The sequence below is a fragment of the Glandiceps talaboti genome, chromosome 18, assembly GCF_964340395.1.
Source record: "Glandiceps talaboti chromosome 18, keGlaTala1.1, whole genome shotgun sequence".
Lineage (NCBI taxonomy): Eukaryota > Metazoa > Hemichordata > Enteropneusta > Spengelidae > Glandiceps > Glandiceps talaboti.
The window spans coordinates 8,150,784-8,162,500 of record NC_135566.1 but is presented as its reverse complement, the minus strand read 5'-3'; the positions used below and the strand labels follow the sequence as shown (position 1 = coordinate 8,162,500).

At 37.7% G+C, this 11,717-nt stretch overlaps 1 protein-coding gene across 2 annotated transcripts in view; it reads right to left on the bottom strand.

Moving 5' to 3' along the window:
* The window catches only part of LOC144449222 (uncharacterized), a 24,922-nt gene extending 14,495 nt beyond the window's left edge, over positions 1-10,427 (bottom strand). The window contains exon 1 of one of the 2 annotated variants that reach the window (XM_078139732.1): positions 10,199-10,427. The gene's annotated coding sequence lies outside the window, so the exon portion shown is untranslated. Of the gene's footprint in view, positions 1-9,431; positions 9,554-10,198 lie in introns of those variants that run through there. The other variant, XM_078139731.1, reaches the window with a different exon arrangement.
* Between the last annotated feature and the right edge of the window lie 1,290 nt (positions 10,428-11,717).

Sequence of the window (11,717 nt, the reverse complement as noted above, 5' to 3'; positions counted from 1 at the left end):
TCTCACGAGACTTCACAATTTTCACGATTTTATATTTTTTGTTCTCGAATACGTGAAAAAAAGTTTAGGGTCGGCAGTGAAAAACTAGGTGGGGTCGGTTAACCGGAACGAGACAATTTAATAAAGGCCTAACCAACTATTATACGAAATTAATGCAAAACTGCATTGGAAGCTAAAATAGGTCGTAAGTCTGTTGATGTATTTAATTTATTTTTTAATGGCGATGTCATTCGCCATGTAAGCTTATAAAACAAGGATTTTAAAAAAAGAGGAAAATTGACACACAAAAAGGAGAGAGAAGAAATATTCAATATCAAGAATATAACAAAATGTTGAAAGCTAGAGTTTGTGAATACTTTTAAACCAGTCCTGCTATATATGTGAATGTTTTGTTACAGTGGCACTTTCGAGGCTGGATATGACTCTTGAAGAAAAAAATTATACTTATATATTCACAGAATCAACCGCCAAACTACGAATTAGCATCAATTCAAAAAATACCCAAACCATAAACTTTGGCGTCAAAATATAAAATTTAATGAATAACCATATCCGATTACCACTTTCAAGTTAAGCTTGTTTTGGGCTGGCAATTACTCCTAGCGTTTTTTTTTTCTGCAGACATATAAAAACATAAAAACGGTTACAAAATATCTACAGGCATCCATTCAAGTGTGAGATTATGTGACAGGGCTATGTTGCACACTCCATTATTCATATCACGTTGTTGCTGTGGAATTCGAACTGTCAAGGCTTTCCTATACAGTTCACAGTCTATCCCGGAGTCGACCAGGCAGGCCAACAAAATGTTAAAATCCCCATCCACATGGATTCCAGGCTACTGCAATGCATGCACAGCACTTCTGGGCCATGTATGTGACTGTTAAGTCATTACTCCAGGAGTCACCCCAATCTCAAACGCAAATTCACAGTCTTGTGAGTGAGACACGACTGTGTGATACAGTTTGCCCATCAACTTGTCTGTAGAACAGTCACCCTGGGTTCGGGTAGCTAGGTCACAGAAAATCTCTGTTTTCAGTGAAATTCGAACCCATGACCTCCTGACTACTAATCCCGAGCTCTAGCCACCAAGCTTATCCCACAGGGAGTTAAACTTTCACTGACTCAGAGGCTAAATCATAATCCATACTTCCAGGCGTGTATCTATAATATCCGCTCCTTCTCCGTCTAATACTTTAGACAATATGGCGTCATTGAGATGAAGACGGAAATTACATTTTCAGAATTGGAGTGTAAACAATAAAATCGGGGGGAAACAGGGGACACAGTTTGAAAAACTACAAATCCATACATATTTTGACTTGACGGTATTTTGTTATCACAAAATTTAAAAGATATCCCATTTTGAACACAATACTCGAGTTTCATATAAGAGTGGATGGGTGGTTGGGCAAGTAACATAGCAACAGTTGCTAGATTGACGCAATTTATGTTTTTTTTTAAGATCAGCGGAATGGGGTCTCAAGTGACGATAAACACTTTGCTTTGAAATTAAAAGGTGGAACAATTTATGCCATTAGACGTCACATTGCTAAGCAACACGTTAAATTGTATGCATTTATGTCATATTGCTAATAAATCATTGAATAACATTCAATATTAATCATTAATGGCGAAAAATTGACGTACAAGTCTCAATACCCGGTGTCTTATTAAAATTGATTTTAAGGAATTGTTAGCTGAATGAAATGTTGCTATCTGACGCCACAAGTCTAGTTTCCATGGATACTCAAACGAACTACTATTATCAGGATATAGAATTATTTTACTTACTAATAGCTTCGTTTTGTATTTTTAGTGTCTCTCCCCCCCCCACCCTTTTTAAACCACAAATCAGCTTCTTTTAGAATGTATTTACAATATTGGAATATGATCAATGTCATTTTTCTCGCAGGTGACTGAATTTTCATCTTGACGGACATTTTTTACGAAAAACAAAACCCGCCGACAATGTCTAAATCAATCAAGTGTAAAATTAATAAATAATTGCATAATCCTATAATGTCGTTTGTTGTCAAGGTATTAAAGCGTAAAGTCGTGGAGCTTCACCTCACAAATTGAATATAGATTATATCTCTTACTTCTCCTACCCATCCCACCCTCCCCACTCCCTCCCCCTCCCCACCCTGTCACCACCACTGCACACACTAATACAATGTATGTGCAAAAACATACTGGTAATTAAATCTCATCGTTATTTATATATGGACATAGGTCAAAGGTCACCAAACACAGCACTTGTGACCTGACCTGACTTGACCTGACCTGACTTGACCCCCACCTCATTTAGATGACTGCAATTCAGAACTGAAAACATTCTAGACAGTATTAATTATTTCTGAAATGTGCCACCTGCGCACACTGAGCAATAAAATTAGATTGACTGTGGTCACGTTTTAAGATTTCCTTCCAGTTTATAAACACTTCTATAACAGGTTATATATATATATGTCTATGTCCCTGTCTGTCTGTCTGTCTGTCTGTCTGTCTGTCTGTCTGTCCGCCCGTCCGTCTGTGTATGTATGTATGTATGTATGTATGTATGTATGTATGTATGTATGTATGTATGTATGTATGTATGTATGTATGTATGTCTATGTGACTGTGTTTGTATATGTGACTATGTGTGTTTGTATGTTTCTTTATGTAACTTCACAATTCACATGTTGAAGAAAAATTCGGCAATTACAATATTACTATTTATATCCATGTTTCTCGTTCTCTGTCATACATACAACACAGTATACAATAATTCCTGTGAGTTATACAGTTTGATATATCTGGCTCCCAGTAAAGCTAGGCATTTATATTACAGATTACACTATAATCTAGTTCCCGCCTCTTTTCATGGTGTAAAGGATGGAATATTTACACCATTCGGATTATCGTCTTGGAGTGGATTTACAGATGATAGATTTATCTGGAAACAATCGCAATATAGAGACACTGACTGTCATTGCCTTGTACTCAAGATAACATTTTTCACCGTGGTGTGAAGAGCCTAACCTCTTTCCGATATCGCGAGCATTGTGGCGTCCGCCATTATGATTTAACAGGCTGAAAGTAGACTGTCACTTTTCCACGTACATCCGTTTCCTTCTTGTCAATGAATATATTGAATATTGCTATTTACACATGTATTATTTGACACGCTGTTGGTTTGAATATACTCATTTAGGGAATCGCGTTGCCAAGCTTGCTTCCAGTCCAGAGCAGCAACACTATATTTGTATATAAGTCTCAAGAGCGATTATTTCCACATAGAGACGGCGAACCTGCGGTAATAACATACATTGCAATATCCGATTTAGTGTGCCCTTGTCGTCTGCGCTTAAAAGGTTTGTAAAGGGAATTTTCAAAAGATATTACAACTGCATGAAAAGAGAGAGCCGACAGTCAAGAGATATAATAATCTCCGCCCGAATAAATTCCCGGGATAAATTCACTGCATGAAAATGGCTTATGATTCAACACACTCTGGATGAGTATCTTCGAAATGCGAAGACATATACCGTGACATGTATCAACACGTTTACATTGTATGTATTATTAAGAAAATATTATCTATCAAATATTCCCAAGTCGTGTACTGTTTTAATGGAACATTTTGACAGTGTGTAATATTCCAACGCAGAACAGAAAATACTCAGAAATGCACACAATATCGACTAGTTCATACGGAGTCAATTGGGTCTCAGATTAGATCGTATCTAATATGTTACAGCGTGTAATGAAGTCAACCCATTCTACAGAGAACCGTTCCCTGCAAGCCATGCTAAAAATAGACTACACGGTCTTTGAAAGAATTTATCGCAGGTAATTGATGTTTTTTTTTTCATTCCCACAAAATTATTTTCCCATTAAGTGCTATAAAAAAATCACAATCCTTCGCCGGACTGTTGTATTTATAATCGTTAGAACGATGGACGAGAATACGGTTGACCTTTGACACATATGACGTGGGAGAACTATTATTAAGGACAAACTATTACAGTTTCTCGCTCTAAAATGAAATTTCAATTTTAATTATCGTGTCCACTGTCCGTGAAAATCACGTGACAAACCTCTGACATGCAGACATTGAGATTTCGTGTTTGGAATTTAAAACATCCCGGAAGTCCTAAATAAAATACATTTCAGTACGCTCTGCTTATTTGAAAGACATCCTGGTTGTGTTAGTGATCACTACAGTGTTAAGAAATGATAGCAATCTCTCACTAATTTCACTTTAACTCAGTCTTAAATGACACATCGCACAAATATAGTTTGGTGTTTTAAAAAACCCAACAAATTAGCAATATAAATACAACCAGTAACACTGAAATAAAGCACTTTCTCTATGTGCTACACTCATTTATAGCATCTACATCAAGTGTAAAAGTATACTGTTTCAATTGGATATTTACAAGCCTAGCATGTAGCTTTTCTAATGTGGTCAATAAGCAAATGACAACAGTATCCTTTTACAGATGCTATAAACAATTGTGATAAATACACAAAACGCTTTACTTTGATGTTATGGGTTGTAATTGAGTCTAAAGAAAGGGGGAACCGGAAATAGTGTGTGAGATCGGACTAAGAGAAAGGGAAGAAGACGGACGAACGGTCAGACAGACAGACAGACAGACAGACAGACAGACAGACAGACAGACAGACAGACAGACAGACAGACAGACAGACAGACAGACAGACAGACAGACAGACAGACAGACAGACAGACAGACAGACAGACAGACAGACAGACAGACAGATGGAAGGGAAAGCATAATCAATAGTGCCATACCAATAATGGAATGTGTAATAAGACAGTGTACACAAATAGTTTTATGGCATCGATAAATAACTTTGTTTTTCTGTACTCACTACTTTTAGAAAATCGCTTTATGGTATAAGGAAATGAATGTTGAACTAAAATGACTTTCTGAAAACCGAATCTATGCCATGAACGCGGAACTCATTGGCAACAGTCACGGAGTCGAAGTAGTTATAAAGACTAACAATTTATACTCAAATCACTATGTATATTGTATTTTCAAAATAGTCAAGCTGGTTTACTATTACCCGTACTTCTGTTTTTTTACACTCGATTAAATAGTAACAACTGTGTCCAGACTGTGTTTTATTCATCGTGTAAGCGATACATTGGAAAGGATTTCGTGACTTGGGACCCGCCCTAGCCAGCAGCCCCAAATGGGTTCTGCTTTCATGAGTCACTCATTTGCTAATAAATAATGATACATAGTTTTCAAAATTAATGTAAGTTTTCTCGGAGATTTCTCTTTGCATTTGAAAAAACAACAACAGCATTTATATCGACTCGACATTCGGTTTTATATCTGTCACTAGCACTGTAGGGTTCGGTTCAACACAGAAATAAGTACAAGGACTTACATAAACACTGTTTGTCAGGTGTAAAGTCGTACTCGTCTAAAAAAAAATACACCACTACTTTCAAAACAACCGTAACTTTAGTTACTATAATGTATAGCGACATGCCAACAATTACTAGGTTTTTAAAACTTATACTAGCTTATGCAGTACCGTCAAGACGTCTTCAAAGGTAAGTAGTCTTAGCTGTTTCTCCAGTCCGACGCACTCTTCGGTCTGTAAACAATCAACTGTAAAGCAGGTATTGCTGTCGGTGAGGATAGATGAATTTTCCTACACGCCACTGTGATGGTATCCAACACAGGAGTTACACTTTAAGACGCTATCCGGACCAGGTTATTGCCAACAGTAGACTTTTCATGCTTTGACATTGTAATGTAAACTATCACCTAGCTGTACTTCAGCCGTATGTCTGAGTTAACGCATGCGCAAAGACTCGGTAGTTGTAAGAATATAGGGGTTTATACTTTAGTTTGGCGGTCAGCCTATTCACAAAATATGGTCACGAATAAAATGAGTAACGTTGTTCTACCAAAAATAAAATTACAGTGTTCTTGTCAAATTTGTAAATTTTGAGAACGTTGACAAGAAAGACGTGGAAATTTTTGGCGAGGTATTCGGAAGATATGAATAGACTATATCCTGATATACATGTAATTTATGGGGTTTCAGATTTGTTCAGAATTGGCGTGTTGCCATGACAGGAAAGTTCGTCAAACTTTGTATACTTGTACTATGCCAGGCATACTTCCTGATTTTGTCAAACATATGATGAATAAAATCACTGGCACTTAAGAAGTATTTAGAAGAATTAGTTTCGCGCCTAAACAGACTTTTCGAAGAAACTATAAACCATGAACTATTACTGAAATTTTATTTCGTAATAACCGATCGAAGAAAGTCTTCCTGAGTTTGTTTTCAGAACCCTTCTACTGACTAGTAATTTGAGGCATTTTTTACGGATTAGTTTCGCACTTAAGCAGGCTTTTTTTCGAAGAAACTCGGGCTGCAAATAATGAACTGTTATATCTTTCATAGAACGGAGAACAAAGCTAAGCTGTTGAAGGCATCATGCATCCGGGACAAATGCTCTCTGTTCTGTCTTTCATAGAAGAATTTCCGAGTAATCTAAAATGTGTCACTTTCTGCAATGATCGTATGTTCCTTAAATTGAATGAAATGTCATCATTGAAAACTGAGTCATGGTTTCAGGCTTTTATAAGTACATGTTTTTAGATAACCTTCAGGTCACCTTGATTTGAGAACAGTGTATCATTGAATACACTGTAATGAATGGAAACTAATTGCTTTTATACCTTCGATATATGTAATTGCTGCCTACAAGACGTTTCCATGTAGTCTAATATTACTGGGCGTGGCTTTCTCTCAAGTCAAAATGGCCGTTCGGTCGTCAGGGTAACCTCATTAATTCTCTATGTTTCTCATCGTAACACCTTGCGATGGTGGATTGTAAAAGAATAATAAGTGTGTGTGTGTGTGTGTGTGTGTGTGTGTGTGTGTGTGTGTGTGTGTTTGTTTGTTTACATGACATGTTGGTGGTACTTCAATATTCATAATGTCTGATGCCTCAGTTTTGGTCGTTCATGGATACAGGATCAGTCTAGTCATGAGAAACATGAAATTAAAAGGTACCAGGTGTCCACAAACATACAGTTTCCACTGAAGTGTTAAACCAGCTATGGTCTATAAATCAGTAATCTTCGACATCTTACTAAACATACAAGTATTGGAGAGAAGAGAGTGGGGATTTTTGTTGACGCCTGTGCAATTTTCTCTCGATGTAGTCAGACAACTGTAAATTTATAGACTAACGCAATACAATAGATAATACCATTAAATTAATTGGACTTCATTCCTGGTGGATATTCAGGACAGCGATTTTTATTCTTAACGGTTAGCTTTATTGTTTTTAAAAGGTCAATAATGACTTAACTCTGTTAAATTATGAAGGAGATATAGGAAAATCATTTACGTGTTTGAATATCCGATCGGTTTAAACTTTCACGATGAATACCGTGGTGGAAGAAACATCAAAGTACTTCTGAAGTACAAAAATAGAAACAGAATCGAATAGTAAGCTTACAGCCTGCGGCTAGAGCTTACAAATGATCATGCTTTACCAGAAACACACCATCCGGCGTGAACTGCGTGCAATTTCGTTCAGTGTCGTTATAAATAAATATATAATATTTAAGACAGATCCGGAGAACCGGCAAACTGTTTCTGAAGGTGGGTTATTATTAGAATTATAGTATGCACATGGAGAAATTATGGGTTTTGAAACCAATCTGTATGTATGGTCAAAGTTCACGGCTATATTAAATAGCTAGGTAGTCGCTGTTAATATTCGTCTCTGAGGGTAGTACTATAGAAGAAGTGTCGCCTATAGCGCCATTTCTGTTTTTCTATAAAAGTTAGATCTGCATTTGGCAGTTCAGAAATAACGCCGGAAATCCAAGACTATCAAGTCATAGCTTTTTCGTGTAAAATGACAATAACACTGTTTGAAGGACGCTAGGAAATACGAGTACTGCCCTTTTTGTGACGTCATAAGTTGACTCCGATCATTTAAATTATCTTTTTTTTTAAACTGACGTAAACAAGAAAGTGTGGTATGTCTGATCGAAGCACGTTTCTATTTTGTAGTTCCATAATTCCTATTATAATTGCTAAAGACTGGATGACTGTTACTCGATATCTTGAATAATTGGACATTGGCTGGCAAAAATATTATAGCGAACACAGTTGTGTGATAACTGCTGTTATAAAATACTAAATATAATAACTACATATCGGCTTTCGTGCAAAAAACGATACTAATCGAGCCAAGACAATTTCCGTCCGGTATGATCTCCCAGACACCCTGCCGTGTGACATTTCGGAAAAGAAAGCTGCAGTACCGTATTGCAAAGTGTAACGTACGTCGACGTCGTTGTGAGTTGCCTGATTACGTGAACTCAATTTAGGAGACAATCGCTATAAGCTTGAAATCGAGAAGGAAATAGTGATGAGGCAGTGAGATTAGTTTGAATCATTTAGGCGAGATGTTCCACCTGTTGGTGGGGGGGGGGGGGCTATAGACTAAATATAGAAACGCATCTAGGTAAAGAATTACCTTTTTAAAGCACAATTGAATTCATAACAGTGTACAAGGAATTCTAGAGTTATCAGCCACCAAAAAGATATTGGATTATAAAAAGTGATTGATAAAGATCAATCGATTTGATCATGCTATGAATGTTCGAACGATCACATTCTGTTGATGTATCGATTATTGATAGACCGTTTTATGGGGTGATTAGGAGTAGCCAGCCGATCAATTTATATCTAGCTAAGAAACAGATGTCGCGTTGTTACTGTTGACTTTTCAACGGTCTTCCCGGTCTTTTCCTCTCCATCATCAATCTACACATTCACGACAGTCAGCTGGGTGAACAACCCGACACGCCCCATCAGTAGAATTCCCTGTTCGTGGAATGTGCATGTTTTTGATTGTTTCATGTGTATATTTCAGCATCTCAGTGTTTATTTCGCTGCTCCTGTTCATTAGTTGTGACCGACTTCGGCAAATATAGGACTCGTCAAATTAAATTGCACGATAGCTCGTACGTAGCCTAAGCTTTACATGTAAATACAATAAAATTGATAGCGTTGGCAACCCATTTATCACTTTCGCTAGATAACACCAGAGTCACCGTGACACTGTTATCTCTGACGATAGAGACACTGGGTTTCTGTCCAGCACCCCTATCGAATTTGCCTATAACATCCCTCCTCTCATATTTCAATTGATAAAGAAACAAATGAGATGAAGTAACCGATCATGACTTCAGAAAAGGAGTGCAGAAAAAGGCACAGTGCAGCTCCGCGAATATATGTTTAGTAATCGCTTTGTATGCGTTAAGATAGGAGTTGAAGGCACGCAATTTCTATATGCGTTTTAATATGGCACGTCTCTCAACGTCGAGGAAAAGGTTCTAATATGTACGCTCCCTACTTACCAAATGTCTAGCCCCGAATCACCGACGTCTTACCATTCTGTAAATAGCCAGTAGTCGGAATCATTCTGGCTCGGCTGCTCCGAGTGTATCGCAATACTCGTAGTCACGAGACGTTCCTTAATGGCACGGAGACGTCACGTCAATAGCAATAAACGACTTCACGTGTGGCTTATCAAAATGAAATGTACACCTAATCACCTGTCAATCATGATGGATCATATACGCTTATTTTCTTCTCGTTTCATCTAGAGTCACCGAAGACAGGGCAATATATCAACAACTTAACTTAAATCATTGCATAAAACGGTTAGTTTGTCATGCAAGCCTGAATGACTAGCTCCGAGAGATATGTGTAAGGTAAAGTACTATGTACATGTATATCATACGACGGTGTTTGTGTTTATACTAGCTAGGTCCTTAAAAATTGAAAGCGCATATTTAAATCGTCCGATGGCGTTGACGTCAAACACACTATATTGTTGGTATAAACTTAGCGGTAGAAATTCAGCGATGAATTCTAAAACTGGATAGTATTGTCATATGAACACATGCCAAGCAATGTGACGAGCTCGGATAGCCTGGGTAGATCGTGGATGTATAAATAGTATTATACGTCCATGGGCAAGCAAACAGTGTTTACCAACAAAGAAATCTATCAACCAGACTGCTGTAGTAGAGCTTTACTATAGTAAGGTGACTGGTAAAAGGTCTTACGACAATCTTTAACGTTTCGATGCGCTACATCAACGCGATAATCATTCACCTACCTTCATATGCAGAGTCGCCTTCTTGTATCGTGTCGTTTTCCCGTAATGGAGGTCACCTTTCGTAAGAAAAATGTCAAAGCCTTGTCGATTTCTCTACTTTGCATAACAAAGAAGAGATTATAATGTTAGGACGGGTGACGAGTACTGATCGATTTGCGCCGTAACTGCAATCATGATAATGATAATGGCCTACACTTCTACGAGTCCTCCACACTGTGTTACGCAGCTCCCCCTTTTCCTTCGTAATGAAAACGTTAGACAACACCTATCCCTTTTTTATAGGTGTCCATCTGTCGGCAAGTTGAGTATGGATAAATCATAAAGCTGCTGGCATGCATTTTGTTTTCGACTACAATTTCACCCCCTCGAAGGCATATGTTCTCTACTTCGATTGTCCCACACCAGGGAAATGTTTACATTTGTGTACAGAAAATATTTGTGAAATATGGATATAGTACACCCCAAGCAGAGAAAATATTTGTCCCAGTGACCCTTTTCTTTCACACCCTGTCAAATTTTAGTGTTATTCATTTTAAAGAACATTGTGCTAAAGTGAGTATGTAATATACACGGGAGATGAATGTGACTGGTTCGAAGTACGTGAAATTAACATGGGATTTCCTGGCACGTACCAACAATGCATGTTTCATATTCAACATCGTTATAGCTATGCGCTACAACAGACTTTCTAGTCTGCATTGTGTTTAACAGTCCCCAACGGGCACCGCTCGGATGGGACTTATACGTTGGGTTCCATCCGTCCGGGCGTGCGTCCGTCCATCCGCCCGTGTGTGTGTGTGTGTGTGTGTGTGTGTGTGTGTGTGTGTGTGCGTTCATACATGGGTTCATGCACCAACTGAGTTGAACCAAACCTAGTACAAAGGTACTATGTGAGACATATACACGTCAATTTGTTTTGCGAGAGAATCAAATATGGCCGAACAGCAGCCATATTTGTTAAATTTCACAATATGCATTTACCTTCGAAGGTATAATACTAGTGACGCCATTTAAGTGCCTAGACCCATACCACCAAATATGAACTTTCTTTTAAGACCTTGAAAGTCTTCTTCAAGGTCAAATAGGCAAATTAGCGCTATCTTCATAGCTTTTTGAATCAAACATTTCAAGTGATTTGATGATGATAGTTTAGTCATGATTTGGGTTTCACTATGTGCGGCATAGTCTGCATGTAACTTAATTTCGTGAACTTGACCTGAATAGCGAATTGGGGGCCATATAATGGACAGAATACCCTTATATTATCAATGATGAGCTTTCTAAATGAGACCATGACCTTTGACCTTGACAGCTGAAATCGGACCGAAAATTTTCTTTCTGCATCAACTCATGAAGCTAAATACACAAACACTCAATTTAAATGTATATATCCCAAAGTTCAGTTTTCTTTTCATATCTTAACCTTTGCCTTTGATCTCTATACTCAAGATCAAATAGAAAATTGGTCAAAATTATGGAGATTTGTATCTAGAGATACCAGGGTTATGTCTTCAAAGAA